Source organism: Salvelinus sp. IW2-2015, linkage group LG13 (assembly GCF_002910315.2).
Source record: "Salvelinus sp. IW2-2015 linkage group LG13, ASM291031v2, whole genome shotgun sequence".
In the NCBI taxonomy this organism is placed as follows: domain Eukaryota; kingdom Metazoa; phylum Chordata; class Actinopteri; order Salmoniformes; family Salmonidae; genus Salvelinus; species Salvelinus sp. IW2-2015.
This window is the reverse complement of record NC_036853.1, coordinates 11,752,893-11,777,525: the sequence shown is the minus strand read 5'-3', so window position 1 is coordinate 11,777,525 and position 24,633 is coordinate 11,752,893. Positions and strand designations below refer to the sequence as shown.

Here is a 24,633-nt window from a genome sequence, read left to right as displayed (position 1 = left end):
TTTTTATGGAGAGGAAGAAAGAAAAAGCAAGGGAAAGAGCGGGAGAGAAGAGGGAGGGACAGATGGAGGAGAAGACTGGGAGTTTGTTGAGAAAACTGTGGTTCTTTGTGTGTTCTGGTCTCGTCCGTCCAACCAGCTTCCTGTCTGTGTCCTCCACAGTTCAAAAGAACAGAACGTTCCATAGGAGTCAACCGATGAAAGAGAATATAGTTAGCCCACATAGACCCCAGAAATAATACTCCACTTTGATGTTTTATGCCTCTGTTATGGTGATCACACCATGCTCTTTCTAGTATAAATACCCAGAAAATTGGCTTCTTGAAAAAATGATCAGAGTCATATTTGAGAGTCATATGAGCTTTTCCGTGTCAGGGAGAAAGTTAATACACTTTTAATGTGTTGTTTAATTGCATTTTCTGTATGACCTACCTGTTGTGTGTCTGCTCTTTTTTATGCGATGTGTGTGTGTGTGTGGTGTGGTGTGTGTGTGTGTGTGTGTGTGTGTGTGTGTGTGTGTGTGTGTGTGTGTGTGTGTGTGTGGTGTGTGTGTGTGCAGAGTAAGTCTTGTGTCGTCGACAGACAGCGCAGCAAGGTGGAGGAGCGCCAGGGCCCGTCGGGGGGGTACTCCTCCTCCAGGGAGGGGGCGACGCTAAGAGGAGCGCGCTGTGATGATAAGGAGCCCCTCCACCTCACTACGTACGTATGCCATCAATTAAACCTGCACTGCAGTATTAACGCTGGATCAGCCCCAAGTCTCTGACATCACAGGTCAACCAGGGGTCACAGTCATTCTGCTAGTCAAATATGTGTTTAGCTTGGAAGGGTAAGACATGCAATGGCCAAATAGATGACCCTAGTGAACATGATCTCTCTTTCTGTGGAGTGAGTATTCTGATTGACATAGCTCCTCTATGAGAACTGCTTAAATATCACATCAGTGTAGCCTCTCGTGAAGGGAGATGTTGTGTTTTTAAAAACAGGCTGGACAGGGAGCTCTGTTGATCATTCCCTCTCTGTACTACATGATGTAATGGTTTGTTTTTCTCCTAGCTCCTGTCTGTCTACGTCCGGATGTTTTTCTCCTAGCTCCGGTTTGTCTACGTCCAGGATGTTTTTCTCCTAGCTCCGGTTTGTCTACGTCCAGGATGTTTTTCTCCTAGCTCCGGTTGTTTTACCGTCCAGGATGTTTTCTCCTAGCTCCGGTTTGTCTACGTCCAGGATGTTTTTCTCCTCTAGCTCCTGTCTGTCTACGTCCAGGATGTTTTTCTCCTAGCTCCGGTTTTGTCTACGTCCAGAATGTTTTTCTCTAGCTCCTGTCTGTCTACGTCCAGGATGTTTTTCTCCTAGCTCCGGTTTTGTCTACGTCCAGGATGTTTTTCTCCTAGCTCTGTCTGTCTACGTCCAGGATGTTTTTCTCTCTAGCTCCGGTTTGCTACGTCCAGGATGTTTTTCTCCTAGCTCCTGTCTGTCTACGTCCAGGTGTTTTTTTCTAAGCTCCGTTTGTCTACGTCCAGAATGTTTTTCTCCTTAATTCCGGTCCCTGTCTAGCTCCGCCACGTCCAGGAATGTTTTTCCCTAGCTCCGGTCTGTCTACGTCCAGGATGTTTTTCTCCTAGCTCCGGTCTGTCTACGTCCAGGATGTTTTTCTCCTAGCTCCGGTCGGTCTACGTGCAGGATGTTGAATAGTCTCCTCTCCTCTCCAACATGGCTCTGATCTGGCTCAATATAATTAGGGGGTGATGCCACTCCACCGTGATGTCAATAGGAATATCAGGCCACGATCACATCAACGCACTGTTGCCATGGTGATTAAGTGCCATCGCTGTCACCGCTATTCCCAGAGAGCGAGGGGGAGAAGAAGAGAGGAAGGGAGAGAGAGGAATAAAGTAGTAATATGGCCAAACAGACAGAGAAAGGGAGGGAGGGGTGGGCATATCTGTGTATATGTGCAAGCCTGGGTGTGTGTAGTGTGTGTGTTAGTCTGTGTGTACGGCTGACAGAGGGAAGGCGTGAAGGGTGGGCAATGTTGTTTACGTGAGAGAGAGTGTGTACCTGACATTCTCTCCTCTGTGTCTCTTAGGACAGTGATGGGGACAAGAGTGAGGATAACCTGGTGGTTGATGTCTCTAATGAAGTAAGAATAACCAAGTCATACGTAGACACAGATCTTGGATGAGCTTACCCTCTCCCAATTCTAACCAAACCCGTCAGAGGGAAAAGACTAAACTGGCCTTAGATCAGCACCTACTACATGCAACGTCATCTGACCCCATGTAACTGCTAGAGGAAAACAAACAATGAGTGATATTAGGAATGTAACAATTCACCAATACGGATGGGTCCCCGATTCAAATGTTTAAGATACAAGTGCATCAGGCCTCCCGAGTGGCGCAGTGGTCTAAGGCACTGCATCGCAGTGCTAGCTGTGCCACTACAGATCCTGGTTCGAGTCCAGGCTCTGTCACAGCCGGCCGCGACCGGGAGACCCATGGGGCGGCACACAATTGGCCCAGCGTCGTTCGGGTTAGGGGAGGGTTTGGCCAGCAGGGATGTCCTTGTCCCATCGTGCTCTAGCGACTCCTGTGGCGGGTCAGGCGCATGCACGCTGACATGGTCACCAGGTGTACGGTGTTTCCTCTGACACATTGGTGTGACTGGCTTCTGGGTTAAGCGGGCATTGTGTCAAGAAGCAGTGCTGCTTGGATGGGTTGTGAGGACAAACGGCTCTCAACCTTCACCTCTCCCGAGTCCGTATGGGAGTTGCAGCGATGAGACAAGACTGTAACTACCAATTGGATATCACGAAATTGGGGAGAAAAAGGAGTAAAAAAAACAATCTATAAAAGATACAAGTGCATCATCGGTCCGCAGACCCCAAACCCATCTAAATGTAGTATGCATCGGTCAGAAAATCGATTCAAATGTTACGAATTGCCAGTTCACTAAAATGTTTTGCTCATATTACATTCTTACGGAAAATTGCCTTTATTAATGTGTACGCTCCAAATTCATATGATCCCTACATTTTTTGATTTTCTGAACACCATATTGTTAGAATAAACTCAATTCCATCTGACAGACATGAATGCCATTTTGGACATGCGGGACAAATCTAATAAGATAAACTACTGTCCACACACCAAGGCTCTCCAACATACAGTTGAAGTCGGAAGTGTACATGCACTTAGGTTGGAGTCATTAAAACTCTTTTTTCAACCACTCCACAAATTTCTTGTTAAACAAACTATAGTTTTAGCAACTCGGTTAGGACATCTACTTTGTGCATGACACAAGTAATTTTTCCAACTATTGTTTACAGACAGATTATTTCATTTATAATTCACTGTATCACAATTCCAGTGGGTCAGAAGTTTACATACACTAAGTTGACTGTGCCTTTAAACAGCTTGGAAAATTCCAGAAAATGATGTCATGGCTTTAGAAGCTTCTGATAGGCTAATTTACATAATTTGAGTCAATTGGAGGTGTACCTGTGAATCTATTTTAAGGCCTACCTTCAAACGCAGTGCCTCTTTGCTTGACATCATTGGAAAATCAAAAGAAATCAGCCAAGACCTCAGAAAAAAAATTGTAGACCTCCAAAAGTCTGGTTCATCTTTGGGGGCAATTTCCAAACGCCTGAAGGTACCACGTTCATCTGTACAAACAATAGTACACAAGTATAAACACCATGGGACAACGCAGCCATCATACCGCTCAGGAAGGAGACACGTTCTGTCTCCTGGAGATGAACGTACTTTGGTGCGAAAAGTGCAAATCATTCCCAGAACAACAGCAAAGGACCTTGTGAAGATGCTGGAGAAAACAGGTACAAAAGAGTCTATATCCACAGTAAAACGAGTCCTATATCGACATAACCTGAAAGGCCGCTCAGCAAGGAAGAAGCCACTGCTCCAAAACCGCCATAAAAAAGCCAGACTACGGTTTGCAACTGCACATGGGGACAAAGATCGTACTTTTAGGAGAAATGTCCTCTGGTCTGATGAAACAAAAATAGAACTATTTGGCCATAATGACCATAGTTATGTTTGGAGGAAAAAGGGGGATGCTTGCAAGCCGAAGAACATCATCCCAACCGTGAAGCACGGGGTGGCAGCATCATATTGTGGGGGTGCTTTGCTGCAGGAGGGGCTGGTGCACTTCACAAAATAGATGGCATCATGAGGATGGAAAATTATGTGGATATATTGAAGCAACATCTCAAGACATCAGTCAGGAAGTTAAAGCTTGGTCGCAAATAGGTCAATGACCCCAAGCGTACTTCCAAAGTCCAAAATGGCTTAAGGACAACAAAGTCAAGGTATTGCAGTGGCCATCACAAAGCCCTGACCTCAGTCCTATAGAACATTTGTGGGCAGAACTGAAGTGTGTGCGAGCAAGGAGGACTACAAACCTGACTCGGTCACTCCAGCTCTGTCAGGAGAAATGGGCCAAAATTCCCCCAACTGATTGTGGGAAGCTATTTTCAGACTACCTGAAACGTTTGACCCAAGTTAAACAATTTAAATGCTATGCTACCAAATACTAATTGAGTGTATGTAAACTTCTGACCCACTGGGAATGTGATGAAAGAAGTAAAAGCTGAAATAAATCATTCTCTCTGCTATTATTCTGCCATTTCACATTCTTAAAATAAAGTGGTGATCCTAACTGACCTAAGACAGGCAATTTTTACTAGGATTACATTTCAGGAATTAATGTCAGAAAATTGAGTTTAAATGTATTTGGCTAAGGTGTTTGTAAAGTTCCGACTTCAACGGTATATGCTTTCTGATTACAACCTCATTGATGCCTGGCGAGCACATAATCCATAAGCAAATGAGTACACAAGTCTACTCAAACAGGAATTAAAACATTCCCCCGAATCGATTTTATATTATCTCATAAATCTCATAAAAGAGCCACAAGATGGTGATTCAGCATTTCATTACTACAGAATCCTACATTCTGTGATCAATTTGAAATTAAAGCTAAACTAATTCATATTGATCAATAAAAATTCAACCGATGATTCCTGGATTCTATGGGATGCTACCAAATGTTTTATAAAAAACAAGGCAACTGTATTTGCATCTGGGTTGAATAAATTACAATTCAAGAAGATATCAGAATTGGAAATGTTGTTAACTACTTTAGAGCATTCACAACAAATACTATTTTCAGACCAGGTAGCTATTACTCTTTCCAAAGTCAAGACAGAACTTAATTTATTGATATGACCGAGAGCAGAATTTGCCATCCATCGAGTTCGACTCAACCATTACTTCCATTGTAATCTTCCCAGTCATTTACTGGCCAACAAGCTATGCAGTAATGATCAATTAGCTGATATAGCAACTATTGAATCTGAAACAGGGGAATTACTATCAGAACCCAAATTAATCAAAGATTATCCCACTTCTATAAAGAACTGTACACCTCTGATTGTAAATCCACACAATGTCAGACTAAGGCCTTTCTAAAATAATTAAGAACTCCTCTTCTCTCAACAGAGGAAGCCGCCTCGCTGGGACCCAAATCTCTCTCAATGAACTCAAAAGGGCATTGGGTAGAATGAATAAAGGAAAATCGCCTGTATGGGATTCCCCCTTAAGGTCTATTTAAAATGTGGGAATCAATTTGGTCCACTATTGCTTGAAATGATTAACACAGCCGTTCACAAAGGTTCATTTGGGAGATGTGAATACACCACTAATTTAGCTAGTTTTTTTTTAAAGGTAAGGAGTGTTCCCAGTGTTCTCACTATCGCTCCCTATCTTGATAAACACAGATATCAAACCGTTTTCCAAAATGTTGTCGTCCCGTCTTGAGACTTCCTTACCCAAAGTGGGTTTGTTAAAAAACGTTTATTCTCGGATAACTTCCGTCGACTATTACATATCTTAAATGCTTCATCAGAAACAACAGCGCCTTGGGCTGTTTTATCTCCTGTTGCAGAAAAAGCTTTTGATAGACTAGAATGGTCATATCTCTGGTCTGTCTTCGAACATATGGGAATTGGCCTCCAATTTCATTAATATGATTAAAACACTAAATATGCCAATCCCTCAGCCGTGGATATTATAGGCAATATCTGCTCTGATCATTCAGAATCACAATAAGCAACAGACAAGGTGATCTGATTTCTCCTTTGTTATTTGTATTATCCATGGAACCCCTGGCCCAGGCAATTTGTCATTGAAGGAAATAATACCAATTTCCCTGATCACTTCATCTCATTATACGTGGACAATATTTTACTATATCTAGACATTGTATCTCAATCACTCCCAAATGCATTGAAGATAATCGATAAATTCAGCTTCATCTCAAGTTATTAAATTAATCGAACCAAATCAGCCTTACTTCCTCTCAAGACCCAGATGGAGGACTCCATCTCTGCTTTTGGAATCCCAATAATGTCCCATTTTAAATATTTGGGTGTAATAGATTTTCTTCCTTATATAAAACCGTTTCTAGAAACTTTAACAGAATGTTCAAATCAATTCAATCCGACCTCAGTAGATGGACTAACATCCCTGTTGCTTTAACCAGCAGAATATGTAGTGTCAAAATGAAAAATGGCCATGGCTGGATTTTTGTAATTATATTCTTCCCATGTCTCCCACTTCTGGCTTTTGGGATAAAATCCATAGTGTGATTTAAAAATGAATAAGGCAATGTAAGTGATCCCAGATAAAATTAAGATGGAAAGAAGTAGGAGGACTATCTGTACCAAACTTGAAATTGTATTTCCAGGCACTAGCATTTTGCCCCATCCTAAATTGGTTTAGACATTATTCTTCTGCTCCCTGACTGAGTATAGAGAGAAAAATGGTATCTTCTATTGCCTTGGAAGAGGTGGTCTTCACTGATATACCTCTTAACCCTTCTCCTACAATTTCCGTGGCTCCGCGGAAATCAAATTAACAGAAAACAAAAATCCTCATCAAAATCCGTCTGTTTAAACAATGTAAACTACGCTTTGGTCCTACTATTGCTCACACAATCTCTATTTTGCGCAACATTTTAAAACAATGTAACTTGAAATCAAAATGGCATGCTCATACTCCAATATTTCACAATAATACCTTGCGATCTGGAGGGCGGCCTTTTGCATCCACCCTATGGTTCAAATGTGTAATCCGTACCCTTGTCGATATCATGGATAGTAATGGTTTGAAAACATTCCAAGATTGAAATACACAAACATTAACAGGCAACTTCTTTTTTCTATATTTACAACTTAGGTCAGCAATGCTGTCCTATGGAGTCCCTTGGGAAACCCAAATACCGAACCATCCAATTATGTGAAATATAAATAATTTATCTGGGCTCCCAAAAGGACTAATGTCTATAAACAACTTTTCATATTCTGAGCTAGCCATTAAAAAGTATGGTTTAGATCTAAGTGAATCTGAACAACCCTTTATTGGAACAGAATATGGAAACGTGACCATGGCATCCAGTAATCTGAACCATCAATTTATAAACTTTAAGTTTGTTCACAGACTGTATTTAACACCAAGGAAACATTTTACGAAGAAATTGGCCCCAACTCCCAACTGTTCACTGTGTCCCCTAAATCAGGTAGGCACTGCAGTTAAATGCTTCTGGGACAAAGTTACAAAATTCCTTTCAAAGTACATGAATGTAAATATTCAATGCTTTGCATGTACAGTGCATTTGGAAAGTATTCAGACCCCTTAATTTTTTCCACATTTTGTTACGTTACAGCCTTATTCTAAAATTGATTAAATTGTTATTTCTCTATCAGTCTACACAGAATACCCCATAATGACAAAGAAAAAAGCACATTTGGCAGACTTGTCCCAAAGTCACTCCTGTATTGTCTTGGCTGTGTGCTTAGGGTCGTTGTCCTGTTGAAAGGTGAACCTTCACCCCAGTTTGAGGTCCTGAGCGCTCTGGAGCAGGTTTTCATCAAGGATCTCTCTGTACTTTGCTCCGTTCATCTGACTAGTGTCCCATTCTCTGCCGCTGAAAAACATCCCCACAGCATGATGCTGCCACCACCATGCTTTAACGTAGGGATGGTGCCAGGTTTCCTCCAGACGTGACGCTTGTCATTCAGGCCAAAGAGTTCAATCTTGGTTTCATCAGACCAGAGAATCTTGTTTCTCATGGTCTGAGAGTGTTTAGGTGCCTTTTGGCAAACTCCAAGCGGGCTGTCATGTGCCTTTTACTGAGGAGTGGTTTCCATCTGGCCACTCTACCATAAAGGCCTGATTGGTGGAGTGCTGCAGAGAAGGTTGTCCTTCTGGAAGGTTATCCCATCTCCACAGAGGAACTCTGGAGCTCTGTCAGAGTGACCATCGGCTTCTTGGTCACTTCCCTGACCAAGTCCCTTCTCCCCCGATTGCTCAGTTTGGCCAGACAGCCAGCTCTAGAAAGAGTTTTGGTGGTTCCAAACTTCTTCCATTTAAGAATGATGGAGGCCACTGTGTTCTTGGGAACCTTCAAGGCTGCAGAAATGTTTTGGTACCCTTCCCCAGATCTTTACCTCGACACAATCCTGTCTCGGAGCTCTACGGACAATTCCTTTGACCTCATTGCTTGGTTTTTGCTCTGACATGCACTGTCAACTGTGGGACCTTATATAGACAGGTGTGAGCCTTTCTAAATCATGTCCAATCAATTGAATTTACCACAGGTGGACTCCAATCAAGTTGTAGAAACATCTCAAGGATGATCAATGGAAACAGGATGCACCTGGGCTCAATTGAGTCTCATAGCAAAGGGTCTGAATACTTGTGTAAATAAGGTATTTCTTTTTTTTATACATTTGCAAACATTTCTAAAAAGCTGTTTTTGCTTTGTCATTATGGGGTATTGTGTGTAGATTAATGAGGAAAACAATGAATTTAATCTCTTTCAGAAGAAGGCTGTAACGTAACAAAATGTGGAAAAGGGGATGGGGTCTGAATACTTTCCGAATGCACTGTACTGTGTTACTTAACGATGATAGTTTCTTGAATCTCCTAATTAATCAGAGACAATTACTGCTGGCAGGCAGCACTGCTGCAAAACAGATGTTGGCTATTAGATGGCAATCACCTCACTCTCTCTCAATTCACCAGTGGATACAGTTACTACTAGAAGTTCTATCATTAGAATTATCCACAGCGAGATGTTGGGCGTGGAGACTCACTTTTGTTTTTATTTTCCTTTGCAAACAGGGTTTATTGTTACTTTTTGATTCTGTAATATGATCAAAACTTTATATTTCTGTACTTTTTTTGGATGTTTTTTTCTTTTTGAGCATTAGCCAACAGGAAAATGCGAACAGAGTATGAGATTGTATGAGTTTGTGTAGTGTACCTGTAGCCCTCCCCAAAGAAAAAAATTATCAAATAAACATTTTGTCACCATTTTTTTTTTTTTTTTTCTATCTTTCCCAAAAATACCTAATCTTTTGTGACAACTGATGCATCCTCTCTCCTTCAGTGTGAAAGTGTTGAGTCGTTGATCAGTTTGTATGCTGTACAACCCCAGGCAGTATCAGTAGCCTAGTCAAACTGTGTACTGTGCCCAGCTTCGCGCGCTGACAAACGTGAAGTAGGCTGCCTGTTCCTGATCTTGCAAATCTGTGTGCCACCTTCAATATTCAAATACTAAAATGGCTTGCGTGTTGTTAGGTTTTATTAGTTGAGTGACAAACTATGTAATTTGCTAGGTTATTGACATCTATGCGCTGCTAAAAATGTACCGGAATAAAAGTAAGCTACCGGAGACAACTGTCATCTGGCTATAGCCTACCTGCTAAGTCTTACAATATAATTGATTGTTCAGGTTCACCATCAGCAATAGTGTTGGTAGTTTTGCTTTAAACAATCAGTGTATATGATCATTTTTAAATGTACAGGGTAAAATTGATAATTTCATAATGAGGACACCAATCACTCTGAATTATGAGGATCTGCTGTTCTCTCCTTTCCTAGTGAGTAAAGTCTCCCTGTTGAACACAGCTCTGGAACACACACAGACACCCCTCCTCTCATCAGATAGCTGCAGTGTGTTTCCTTTATTTATGCCCTCAGAATATTTTAAATTGTTTAAATACGTAATGCAGTGTACCAAAATATATGTTTTATCCAAGCTTTCTGCATTTGGTACTGCGCAGCACAATGCACAAAAGCGGGAAAGTCTCGTGTGATTTTTGCATACAGAACAATTTGAGAATTTGACAGATGTTCTTTTTTAATTTAAAAAAAATGTTTACCCCCTTTTCTCCCCAATTTTCGTGGTGTCCAATCGCTAGTAATTACTATCTTGTCTCATCACTACAACTCCTGTACGGGCTCGGGAGAGACGAAGGTCGAAAGCCATGTGTCCTCCGAAACACAACCCAACCAAGCCGTGCGGCTTCTTAATACAGCGCGCCTCCAACCCGGAAGCCAGCCGCACCAATGTGTCGGAGGAAACACTGTGCACCCGGCTCCCTTGGTTAGCGCGCACTGCGCCGGCCCGCCACAGGAGTCGCTGGTGCGCGATGAGACAAGGATATCCCTACCGGCCAAACCCTCCCTAACCCGGACGACGCTAGGCCAATGTGCGTCGCCCCACGGACCTCCCGGTCGCGGCCGGCTGCGACCAAGCCTGGGCGCGAACCCAGAGTCTCTGGTGGCGCAGCTAGCGCTGCGATGCAGTGCCCTAGACCACTGCGCCACCCGGGAGGCCCAACAGATGTTCTTAATGGGTGTGTGAGAGGGGATGTCTCTGGTGATTGTTGTGGTACAGTCTGTGGATGTGTGTTCTGCTCAGACACAGCTACAGGAGATGTGCTGACTGCAGCACACTGGGAGAAGATGGGAATGTTTTTATCGGGGTGGCTGTGGCAGAGAGGTAGACAGTCTGCTGGGTTTGACTTACAGTACCATACAGGCCTCATACACACTTGTGCTTAAATCCATACGGACACTATAGTAATCTATAATGTCTATAATCTTACAGCTTTAGAGATTTTTGACAGCTAATGTGAAGCTACGGTCTTGGGTAGTTTTGGGGTGACCTGGAGTCCCTTATCTGTCTATGTACACAGGAACCCACGTCTCCCGCGGGCAGCCCCCCTCACTCCCCCCACGGGAACGGTCTGGACCGGGCCCCCACCCTGAGGAAGGAGTTACCAGGGTCCCCCAGGAGCCCGGGCGAGGTCCCGTCCTCCCCCCTACCATGCAGCCCCACACCGGGCAAGGCCAAGGACCCAGCACAGGTATTATACATTCATTGTCAAGCATTAACATGGTGCCCAACATCAACAAATTAAAGTACTATCACTTACTTATCTGTATGACGATGTATCATGACTGTATCTCATTACCTCTCTTTAGGTGGAGAAGTCTGGGTCTTCGTTGTCTAAGTCGGGCACCCCGTCCCCGTCTCACCATGAGGCTCTTACCCCCGGCCCCGCCGGCCCCAGTACGTCCTGCCTCCGCCTGGTCAGCAGGGTTGCCTCCTCCGCTGACCCCCTGGGTGAGTCACACACCTGTCTGTCTTTCATACCTTCTGTCTGTGCCCCTGTTATTATGCCCCTGCTATACCATCCTATTAATCTATTGTGATCATATAGCCATGTAATACCATAATTATACTTTTAATCTGCTCATAATACCATTATAACTCACCCCTACTCCCTACTGTGATAATGTGCTCCTGTGGTACCGGTGACCAGCCAAAAGCAATAAAGACATGTTATAGTATAAGATATCACCAACACAACTCTCCGTAGACCCCACCTGTCTGACCTCTCTGGTCCTCAGTGACATAAAATGTTCTCATCCACCCTCTCTTCATCCCGCTCCCCCTAGCTCTCCGCAGTCCTCTGTCTGTGCCCCCCAGTTTGTACCCTGCTCAATTTGGGGGGGTGTCCCACGCAGGCATCAATGGGGAGCTAGCCAGTCCCGGGGGCTTCTCGCCCCAGATCAGCGCTGCCGCCAGCGTCTACACCCGCAGCCCCTTGGTGAGTTCTTTAGCACACCTCACTCATCTCTCTGTTTAAAGCAGGTGTCCACAATTCCAGACCTCAAGGGCTGCATTGTCTATCGTCTTTGTCTCTTCCTGGCACTTAATTGATCAATTATGTCCCAAATTGGCCAGTTAGTGCACCCACCTGGTAGCGCAGGTGTGAATCAATTACTAATTATAAGGAAACAAATAAAGTCTAAACACTGTGGCCCTGAAGCATGTAAGATATGCATCACTGGTTTAAAACAAAACTTACAGCCTTATTCTGTTTTGACAATGTTTTCTGTGGTAGTAACTGGTTTGAAAGCCTATGTTGGATGAATTGTCAAGATTTCACTGAATTTGATAAGATTGTGATTTACTGAGATTGAACTGTTACAACACCGGATGATTCTTTTAGTAATCCTCCTCATGTCTTGGTCCTTCTCCTAGGCTCTCCAGGTGGCATATGAGTCTCGGTCCCACCTCAGGGCCCCAGGGCTGTCCTCCTCACTGCCTGGTGGATCCTCTGGGGGAAAACCGTATGTCGCTCCTCTCCTCCATCCAAACATAGAGAACTGTCGTTGTTGTTGTTTTAGCTGGGGCAAGCAGCAAGCTCTCCCAATTTAGATATAAAATTACACAACAACCTTGGCGTCGCTATGCTATTGATTGTAGGGCCAGGATGATACCAGTATCGCAATATTTTGTTTTCATGTCAAAAATGAAAATATGAAGCATACCAAACTCTTTGGTCCTTTAAAAACCTGCTCTATGTAAAATATTGTGTGTTATAGCTTGGAAAATAAATAAATGGGACTTTGGATGACAACATATTGATGTTTGTTTCCATCATTAGGTCTGTTTCCTAAAGAAGTTCAATACGCGTTGTGTTTTGTTTCCTTGCCCACGATACTAACGTTCTCAATACTGGTATTGTCCCGGCCCTAACTGATTTGGTATTGGAAATAGCACTCTTACTCTGGCCCCTGTAATACAATCTTTCCTTTTGCATTCTGCCAACGGCTATTGTGTAAAAACAATTAGCAGGGTTTGGGTGAATATTTCTCAATTGCCATTCCCATTGCAGTGTTGACAGTCTTCAATGCTTTTGCATGACTGTTTGTAATAATATACAGATTTCTATTTCAGTGGATGGCACTCGTTCCATTTTCTCCTACTTCCCTCCCTCTGTTTTCCTCCTCTCTCACCAGTGCCTACTCTTTCCATGTAAGTGCGGATGGACAGATGCAGCCGGTGCCTTTCCCTCCGGACGCCCTGATGGGCCCGGGCATCCCTCGGCATGCCCGGCAGATCCACACTCTGAACCATGGAGAGGTGGTGTGTGCCGTCACCATCAGCACCTCCACACGCCACGTCTACACCGGCGGCAAGGGGTGTGTCAAGGTGTGGGACATCAGCCAGCCTGGCAGCAAGAGTGCCATGGCCCAGCTCGACTGTCTGGTGAGTGGACACAAACTTTAAAAGGCTTAACCAATCACATTGATTGTTTTAGCTGTCCAATACATATGTTCTCTCTTTCCACCAATCAGAACAGGGATAACTACATCCGCTCATGTAAGATTCTGCCTGATGGGCGGACACTCATCGTTGGAGGTGAGGCTAGCACACTGTCAATCTGGGACTTGGCCACACCCACTCCCCGCATCAAGGCGGAGTTGACGTCTTCTGCCCCGGCCTGCTACGCTCTGGCCATTTCCCCCGACAACAAGGTCTGCTTCTCCTGCTGCAGCGACGGAAACATCGTAGTCTGGGACCTGCACAACCAGACCCTGGTTAGGTAAGGAGAGGAGAGGAGAAGGGGGTAAGGAGGAGAGGGGGATAAATAGAAGGTTAGGAGGGGTAGAGAGGTGGGGGGGGGGGCATCAGGGTCTGGGACCTGCACAGCCAGGGCAGCAGAAGAGAGGAGGGTAGAGGAGGAGGAGAGCAGGGCAGTGGGCTAGATGACTATGGATCACATCTGAATGGCTCTGGGTTGATGTTGATTGTATCTCTGCTCCCCAGGCAGTTCCAGGGCCACACTGACGGGGCCAGCTGTATTGACATCTCCAACGATGGGACCAAACTGTGGACGGGAGGGCTGGACAACACAGTACGCTGCTGGGACCTGAGAGAGGGACGACAGCTGCAGCAGCACGACTTCACCTCACAGGTACTGATGAAACACCTGAGACGTGAGACTGGCTAACGCTAGCTATGACTAACTCAGGACTGTCTTTCTGAGAAGACTTCACCTTAATATGATAGTGTAGCTATCAGCCTCTATTTCAGATCAGTCGCTCTGCTCCTCTCTGTTGTATCATATCTCCATGATGATGCAGATGATAATCTTTGTCAGATGAGCACCGTTCAGTCGTGTAATGAGCTTTTTCTCCCTCCAGATCTTTTCTCTGGGCTACTGTCCTACAGGAGAGTGGCTGGCAGTGGGCATGGAGAGCAGTAATGTAGAAGTGCTGCATGTCTCCAAACCAGACAAGTACCAGCTGCATCTCCACGAGAGCTGTGTGCTCTCCCTCAAGTTTGCCTCCTGTGGTACGTACAAGCGCAGAACTCTGACTGACACTCACATACACTCTCCTAACTTACATAATTATGCTAATGAGATGTATAGTGGTTGGATACATCAGCTAACTCTGAAGTATAACGTGTGTGTGTTTCAGGCAAGTGGTTTGTGAGCACAGGGAAGGACAATCTGCTGAATGCATGGAGGACGCCATATGGAGCCAGTATTTTCCAGGTGAGAGAGAGAGGCAGGATAGCCCTCTGGTTAATACTCATATGGTATTGTACCGTCAGTGAACCCAACACTAACCCTATCCCACCCCAACACAATTTATTTTCCCTATCCCACGACCAACACCAATCCATAGCCCAATCTTCTAATATTCTCCTGTTCCCATCAGTGTGTGTGAGAGCACTGGCATAGCACAACCCCCCCTGTTTTTCCATCAGCCCCATGGCAAAATGTGTAGAATTTCAGGAAATTAGCTATAAAACTGCAACATTTTCTCTCAGCCGCATGGCAAAATGTGTAGAATAGCATTACATTAGCTATAGAACAGCAACATTCACTCTCTGCCCCATGGCAAAAGGTATAGAATAGCATGAGATTAGCTCTAAAACTGCACATTTTCTCTCTGGCAAAATTAAATGTGTAGAATTGCAGGAAGTTAGCTTCTAACTGTGGGACAGAGGTTGAAAGACAAGTTTATCACAGATATGATTCAAGGTGACTTTCTGGGCTTCATCAGACAGAGAACAGACTACATCACACACACACACTTTAGGCTTTATCTGTGCTGGGTATGTATGAGTGTGATGATGAGCTACAGGAAGACCGTTTAAAAGGGAGATATTGTGTTGTGTGTGGGAGGGAGGCAGTATGGCTGTCATTGCTGTTTGCTAGTCTAGTGCAGGGAGGAAGGAATCTGCAGCCTTGGCTGGTGTCTCCTTAGAGCTCTGATGAGCACAGAGGCTATCTTTATTATCCAAATGCCCCTCAGTTCCCTCTACATGACGTCTCACAATCTCCCTTGCATCCCTCTCTATCTCTCTGTGTGTGTCTCTCTCTTTCTCTGTGTCTCTCTCACACTATGATACCCTTTTCAGACATATGGAATGTGGCACCTTGAAAGCACCTCGGCTACGGCATGTTTGTTTGTCTGTAAGGGTACATATACTACAGCTTTTGAAATGCTGACACGGAACCTTCTCTGGAAATTCGAAGCGCCACTAAAACGGGCATTTTACTTGTCTATAAAGGAATGCCACTTCTGAAGTGGGACTAACATCAATCATTAGGCGAACTGTAAATAATAATCTTGAGATGCCTGCTCGTAACCTGCCTGCCTGCTGCCTGTGCGCAGACCACTCTCCTAAAAAAAATGTTAAAGTTCATTAAATACTGTGACTTACCCAGACATTTAGTAGAAAGAAAACACATCTAGCTCCCCACCATAAAAAAACAGCATAAAAACAACACAGCAATCAGGAACGTTTATTGTCGTCAGGGAAACGATACAGAACATTCTATGCCGGAGCAGAATTCTACTGTCTGAAATAGTACAGACGCTTCTGATGCTGCACTTTTTTAAATTGTCTTAAAGGTTATCAGTTGTTGCTATCGAAACGTTACTGTAGTGGCGTTCTGTCTAAAGGGTATTATTCTGCTACTTCCTCTCTCGCTTTCTTTCTCTTGCTCGCTTTTACTCCCCTGATTCATCTCTCTCTCTCTCACATGTACATACCCCCCCTTTCTCCTCCCTCCAATTACTCTCACTCAACACTACCTCATCCCTTGTACCGATCCATCCTCTCTCCCTCCTCCCCGTCTCTCGATGTAGTGTGAGTCTGTCAGTCAACATGGCCTCTCTCACCAGTGGCCTGCTGATTGACAGCCCTGGTGATATGAACCTGTCATGTGGAGGAGAGAGGGGATGCAAGGAGGATGAGATTGAAAGAGGAGGGAGTGGAGGGAGAGAAGTGGATGGGTAGAAGTGGGAGGAGGTAGAGGTTTAAAGGAGGGATGGATTGAGAGAGGAGCAGGGCTAGTAGGGAACCATCTGGGGACAGGATCATAGGTCTGATGTAGACAGAGACGGATCCTGGTGGAGACAGAATGGAGGTACAGTAGTAGGGATTGTTTATTCAGTTATTGTAGAGAAAGTCAGAGAGTCAGCTCCCTGTATTTCTGTGGTTTTGAAAGCTGTGATTAGTGATGCTGAGAGCACAGCTGAACCACATAGGGTTAAAAGGATAATCCACCCCCAGAAGTGAAACATGAAACTCCTGTCAGTTTGAGGATAGTGTATGTTCTATGAGTGTGTAAAATAACTATTTTCACCATGATTTAACTTCTAAGTGGTCCGTCTATGAAATCAGGAAATCGTGTAGGAACAAGTCAAACCTATAAGGTTCTAATCACTGGAGATAGGTGATAAGACAATATTACATTTCATAACGCTTGAAAAAAATGTATGCGCTCACTACTGTTAGTTGCTCTGGATAAGAGCGTCTGCTAAATGACTAAAATGTAAATATAAAACAATTAACTGCACTCCAGATCGCCAGATCAGCCAATAGATGGTATGGGCATACTTGTCTAGAACAGGGGCTCTCAAAGTGGGGTCCGCGGAGGTACCGCAGGGGGTCCGCGGCCAGATATCAAAATATATACTTTTTTATTATACATTGCATTTTTTTATGAATATTACTAACAGATTAAACTACTTTTGGCCAAGAGATCTGTGGAATATGTTTTTAAAGTGTGAAATAATACAAGACAATGTAATATTATTAATCTACAATGTATGTTCTTAACCCTGGGCAACATGGGCCTGGCTCATAGGGATATGTGTATCCACAGTACTCCTAATTATCCACTTTTCAACTCAATACTATTCCCCCAATGTATTTTTTTAAACATAAATGCACTGTAATTTAAGCTTTAAAACTGCAATGTTTTATCTTTGCCTCATGGTAAAATGTGTAGAATTGCAGGATATTCGCTTTAAAGCTGCAACAACAACAAATCTCTGCCCCATGACAAAATGTGTAGAATTGCAGGATATTCGCTTTAAAGCTGCAACAACAACAAATATCTCTGCCCCATGACAAAATGTGTAGAATTGCAGGAAATTAGCTTGAATAGTGCCAAGAGGCAGGCTTTTCAAATGTTCTCTCCCCGGGCCCGATACCTGGTTCGTCCAGCCATGGATTTCAGACGTCATAGTAAAACTCCTTATAGGCTATCAGAACGCACTCGAGTTGTGTTCTGATTATGAGGGGTTCCTGATGAATTTGCGATCACAAAAGGGGTCCCCGGCCACAAAAGGTTTGAGATCACCTTGGTCTAGAACAGTTCCATCCGCTTATATCGTCATGACAAAGTATATATCTCGCTTAGATGTGCTCAATCTAAACAGTGTACCAAATTATTCATCTCAGTTTTTCCATCAAGTACCATTATGCAATCAGTGTTGCCATGACCATAGTTTTCTAGCAGTTGGGCTACTTTGAAAACAATGTCACGGGTGAAAATGTATTGATTGTGGGTTTTTGGGCTACTTCTAAATTGCACCGCATCAGCCATGACATTTCTCATAATTTAAAAAATGTTTTATTATTATTTTCACTGTGACAGTGCGACCTGCTGCTGCTGACTATTAGGCAGTGAAGCAGGCTGTTGCTGATTGAGTGAGTGGAGGGCAGGGCCAGAGAGGTGTGTGTCGCTGAATCCCAAATCAACCCCTTCCCCTCGGCCCTCCATTTGCACGTTCCCGTGCGTCTCCGCCCTATGCACAAGTGTCCCAAAACTGGGGGAGTGAAAATGATGGAGGGTGTAGGTAGGGGCTAATTAGACACTCCGATAATCACTTTGACTGAGCCAGCAACGCTGCCGGCTTCAGAGCGAAGTTTAATCCCATAAATCAAATCAAATGTTACTTGTCACATGCGCCGAATACAACAGGTGTAGACCTAACGGTGAAATGCTTACTTACAAGCCCTTAACCAACAATGCAGTTAAGAAAAATAAGTGTTAAGTAAAAAATAGAGAAGTACATTTTTAAAAATAAAAAATATTAAAGAGCAGCAGTAAAATAACAGTAGCAAGGCTATATACAGGGGGTACTGGTACAGAGTCAACGTGTGGGGGCACAGGTTAGTCGAGGTGATATGTACATGTAGGAGTTAAAGTTAACAACACCTGTGACTATATATCCTCCAAACACCGGCTTCTCGGGCATTATCACTTAAGTATACCACGGGTATGACAAAACCAGTTATTTTTGCTGCTCTAATTATTTTGGTAAACAGTTTAGAATAGCGTTGCTTCGTGCCTAAGAACAGCTCTTAGCCGTGGTATATTGGTCATATACCACACCTCCTCGGGCCTTATTTCTTAAGTAGAACATGAATTGTATCATTCAAGTCAAGTGTGTGTCCCCCAAAATTGATGGGTTTATTGATCCCCTTCCCATTCTCTGGAAGTCACCCTCAGGCTGCGTTTCAAACTCATAAATGACACACCCTCCTCCACTTACCCTCGCCTTATGCCCTTAGGGGAATCCCCGTGGCCATCTTTGTCGTTGTTCCAAATGATTAGCCAAGCAAGGGAAGTTGGCAATGTAAGCCCCTAAGCCCTCGTTTTTAGTCGGCTTTGCGAGTGTACAATTATGTTCACTCCTGGCCTGAAACGCCCCATAATTCAATTCACGATGATTGTACATCCGCTAAGAAAAGTCCACCAAAACTTAAAACCAACATTAATATGGAGAAGTCAACATACAAGCGTAAGTAAAAACAAATGTAAATAAGTTGGAAATTGTGCTACTAATGCACATGACGTCTCAAACACGTAATGATGTTTTTGTTTGGTTAGCTTTTGGAAACGTTAACTTGCGCACATAACGTCCCCCCTGACATCACACTTATACACTGTAATTTTAGATTACCTGATATAGTAGGATGGCTAATATTCGATGTCTGCGGATGCGTGCTCTTCTAGCCAAGATATGAAATGCAATCATAATTGACTGTAGCGCATATAAAGTACAGACAAGCTACCGGTGGCTGAAAACACAATCGTTGCGGGCCGAACGAGTAATGAATTACTGGACAAAGGCGGTCCATTTCAAATGAATTCCTTCCTCCCTTGCCCTGCAAGTGTAAACTCGTCAGACGTCATGGTACGTCATCAGAAGTGTCCACTTAATTTGAGGACTGAGGGGAGAGGGTGTGTCGTTTAAGTTGTTTGGAATGCAGCCACACTCTGCAGTCCAAACACTTAAAAGACACACCCTCGTACACTTACCCTCGCCTTATGCCCTTGGGAGAATCCCCGTGGCCATCTTGGAGGGTGATCCAAATGATTAGCCAAGCAAGGGAAGTTTGCAACGTAAGCCCCTCAGCCCTCGTTTTTAGTCGGCTTTGCGAGTGTACAATTATGTTCATTCTGGGGCCTGAAACTCCCCATAATTCAATTTGCGAGATTTTACATCTGCTAAGAAAAGTCCGCAAAAATTTAAAAACAACATCAATGGAGAAGTCAACATACAAGTGTAAGTAAAAACGAATGCAAATAAGTTAGAAATTGTTCTACTAATGCACATGTAGGCACAAACGTCTCGTAACCAAACAAAAACATATTGCATGTTTATCTTTTGGAAATTGTAGAATTAAAACATTTTCCTTCAGAAGTTCCAGCTAGGCAGGCTAACGTTAGTTAATTAATTTGCTAGCTATCATACTGTAGGCGTATATTAATAATTATATATTTAATATAAGTAGACATGCCCTCGTAATTGTCTGTAGTGCCTATAAAGCATTCACCCTGAAAACACAATCATTGCGGGATGAACGAGTGACGAATTTCCCGACCATGGGTCGTCCATTTCTAAAAATCATTCCTTCCTCCCTCTTTTTTTCCCATATTTTTTTTATTAACAATAAATCAATACAGGAAGTACATGTGGGAACACAATTATATATAAATAATATACAAATGACAATTGGGCTATGGGTACAATATCACATTACACAAGGACCTTAAGGGACATACATACACTTATAATTCTAACAACTTTTTTGTTAGTAGAGTATTCCTTCGCCCCTCGCCCTGCAAGTGTATACTCGTCAGACGTCATCAGAAGTGTCCACTTAATTTGAGAGCTGAGGGGATAGGGTGTGTCTTTTAAGTGTTTTGACCGCTAACCTGTGTGTTGGAAGAGCGGTATAGCAGGCTGCTGAGTCACGTGACTGAGAGTAGAGCTACGCACGTCATGACAAGTGATGTGAGAACAACAAACTAACAGCACTAGCTACCTAATATGACGTATCTAAAAATATATGTGACAACTCGTCTCTTGCTGCGAAAAAAAATAGGGTCATAGTTTTCAGGCCTTTTGATCGGGTTTTGAGTAGTCATTCGCTGGAGAATTTAGCTAGACCTGGCAACCCTACACCCAATGCGCCTTGTGTGTCTGTGTGAAAGGACCGTTGTTACCATAGCAACGTCTTCACCCTGGGCTCTGAGGTAGACTGAGAGGAACTGCAAGTTGAACATGGTTGAGATTGTAGACTCGTAAATTGCAGTTTCTTTATGTGATTTTACAGGTAGCTAGCTACTTCGTATGCTGATATTGACGTTGGTATTATTGTGTATAGCTACGTTTGCTGACTAGTAGATGCCTAGCTAACTAGCCAGCCAGTCCAGAGAGCGCATTGCATTGTGGATTTTGTAGTCGACTTGATCTGCAAGATTTTCACGTTACTACCAACCTTGTTATAACGACAAAATGAATAATTTGTCAACAAAAATATTGTTCTCACATATTTAACACTGTAATCATAGGAATTTGTGGTTTTGGGTGGATTGTTCCTTTAAGAACCTGGGTTGACTTTTTGAAATGTTTATTTAACATTTATTTAACTAGGCAAGTCAGTTGAGAACAAATTCTTATTTACAATGAAGGCCTAACCTGGACAATGCTGGTGCTGGGCCAATTGTGCACTGCCCTATGGGACTCCCAATCACAGCCGGTTGTGATACAGCCAGGAATCGAACAAGGGTCTGTAGTGATGCCTCTAGCACAGAGATGCAGTGCCTTAGACCGCTGCGCCACTCGGGAGACATCACTCTGCCGGTCAGATGAAGAAGAATAAAAGTTACAGGCACCATTGTCCGTTATAAAACATGTATTGTGTAGCAATTACCATTACTGGGATGATCTAAAACCCTTGTAATGACTTGGTAATTTTCTAAAAAGTAGAGATAATACACCAGAAAGACCATAATATATTATTTACTATTCCGATTGTGTCCAAACAAAAACATGTTATTTTGTGCCCTATTTTGATTCAATTAATACATCTAGGCGGTAATCAGTGAGGCTGCTTATGTAACAGTATAGCTTCCGTCCCTCTCCTCGCCCCTACCTGGGCTTGAACCAGGGACCCTCTGCACACATTGACAACAGCCACCCTCAAAGCATCGTTACCCATTGCTCCACAAAAGCCACGGCCCTTGCAGAGCAAGGGGAACAACTACTTCAAGGTCTCAGAGCGAGTGACGTCACCGATTGAAACGCTATTAGCGCGCACCCCGCTAACTAGCTAGCCATTTTACATCGGTTACACTTACATGCGTCCTTTGTGCAGATCTTCTTTGAAAATAATGTATTTATTTATTTTAAGACACATATTGATGCCATAAGCCAATGGTGCCACATGTCAATGATTTTAGAGGGTGGGATAATGATGATTTAAATGGTTTCACTGTCCAGATCTGTCTACACAATGTGTCTGGATATCTTACAGGAGGTGGTCAGGAAGACCTGATCACAATCAGTTTAATGCATATTTTAATCATCTACACCTGTCTAAAAATGTGGGCACAATCAGAATGTGGACAAAGGACACATGTTAGAACCAGGTATAAACGGTGCTATAGAGGCATGAGGCGAGTGAGACATTAGCTTCCTGAGTAGAGCAGTGATGTGTGGTGCCATGTGGGACCCACAGGGAGATCTCTCCTAATCACTGTCACTCACCCACCGCTGTGGAAGTGAGTTCCTTCCCAGACCTCACCCAACGCTGTGGAAGTGAGTTCCTTCCCAGACCTCACCCAATGCTGTGGAAGTGAGTTTCCTTCCCAGAGCCTCACCAACGCTGTGGAAGTGAGTTCCTTCCCAGACCTCACCAACGCTGTGGAAGTGAGTTCCTTGCCAGACTCACCCAATGCTGTGGAAGTGAGTTCCTTCCAGACTCACCAACGCTGTGGAAGTGAGTTCCTTCCCAGACCTCACCAAACGCTGTGGAAGAATTGGTGGAAGTGTGTTCCTTCCCAGACATATGTGTTCCTGAGTAAACACACATCTGTCTCTCACTGAACCTCTCTGTCTCATACTGTCTGTGACTCTGTTTAGTTTAGTTTATTCATTCGACCATTTAAAAAAAACAAGCAAACATAAAACTTGAAAAGCCATACATGCACATGAATAAATCATTGAGGATAACAACAATAAAGTCTGGGACTTATTTCCTTGTGGTCCTCGAGACAAGATGGCTAGACAAGATCCAACACAGTATGGCAGTGCCTTATCAGTCTCTCTCTGTTTAAACTCAGTTTCACTCCCTTGTTTAAGACATGTAGCTGTGTGGAGCTGAGTGTTATTACACCTACTGATAATGACCAGGCTTTGGCATGTCCACCTCTGGTCCACATCAGAGTTCATGGATGACTCACTGATTTGTAACAATTTTTCCTTTTCTTCCTCTCTCTGTCTCTTTCCCTCCGCTCTCCTTACTTCTTCTCGCTCCTCTCTGTCAGTCCAAGGAGTCCTCGTCTGTGCTGAGTTGTGAGGTGTCACGGATGATAAGTACATAGTGCTGGTTCGTGGAGACAAGAAGGCACCGTGTTGAGGTGGTCTACTGAGAACGGAAATAAGTGGGGGGGGGGGGGGGGGGGTTACCTACGTCAGGACTACAGCAGGGCAGGTGGGGGCAGCTATGGCTCTTTTGTACAGTAGCAATCTCCCCAGCTCCGGCTCCCAAAGGACCCTACTATAACACCCCCCTCATCTCAGATAGCTGCTCATCCCAGCATGTACACTACCACCATAGCCCTGAGGATGAGGCAGGGTAGAAAGAGGGAGAGTAAGATGGAGGGAGAGGGCTAGAGATAACAAGAGAAGGAAGAGGAGAGGGAGAAAAGGAGGGTAATTAGTGCTGTTTTCTGATTAAGAGCTCAGCAGAAGGGAAACCCCAGAGGAGCAGCGCGCCACTCTGGGAGCTGCAGCGAGGAGCACTGATACCAGACAATCGATTCATTAGTCAGACAGTGGAACCCTTAATGATGCCAACGCTGCGCCACAGCTCCCCAGCCAGGGGTGTCAGGAGCTTGGGAGAGCTATCACCGTGAGCCGGGCTGGAGAAGTGCTGGAGCTCTGCCCCAGAGATATACCCACAACACAGAGATATACACACACACAGCCCTGCACCCAATTAAATATTCATAGCAGCGCTCCCCGTCTCACTCCCCTAATATCTATTTTACTTTTGTCTCACAAAGGCCGCGTTTAATGAGGAGCGGAGTCAATCTGAGTCTCAGCGGGCCCCTGTGCCACAAACACTAAACAGACAGGAGCAACACTGGGCTATGCTGTTCATCTTCATGCTTACCAATGGCTTGTTCTCCTGACACCACTCACCGTTTAATGCTCATTTAACTTCCCTGTTTAATACATGCTTCAACGTGTAGCAGAAAAGGAAATTGATGATATCCACGTATATTGTAAAACCCTGCTTCGATAGAACTTGTCACAGAGCTTAATGTGTACATTTGTTTTAAGTCACGCTCAAGCTACTTGAATAGTTGTTGCTTTATGTTTTAAGATGGTGCTGTGTTTGCCTATGTCTGTACGTTGGCCTTGGAGAGCAAAATGAAGCGATACACTACACGACCTAGTGACACACAAGTGGGTGAGGGAAATATATTTGTCTTTTTGTTTTTCTTTTTTTATCTGATGTGTCCTTCTCCTTGGTGATGGTGACAGGCATTGGACTGTACTACCCTTTTCACAACACCACATGGGCCCTAAAACTGGGCTACCATTTTGGGGAAGGCTTGTTCCGACTCCTGTTTTTGTTCCC

General features: G+C 43.9%; 1 pseudogene; it reads left to right on the top strand.

Moving 5' to 3' along the window:
• The first annotated feature begins 326 nt into the window (after positions 1-326).
• LOC111972122 (transducin-like enhancer protein 4) lies at positions 327-23,403 on the top strand (annotated as a pseudogene).
• The last annotated feature ends 1,230 nt before the right edge of the window (positions 23,404-24,633 follow it).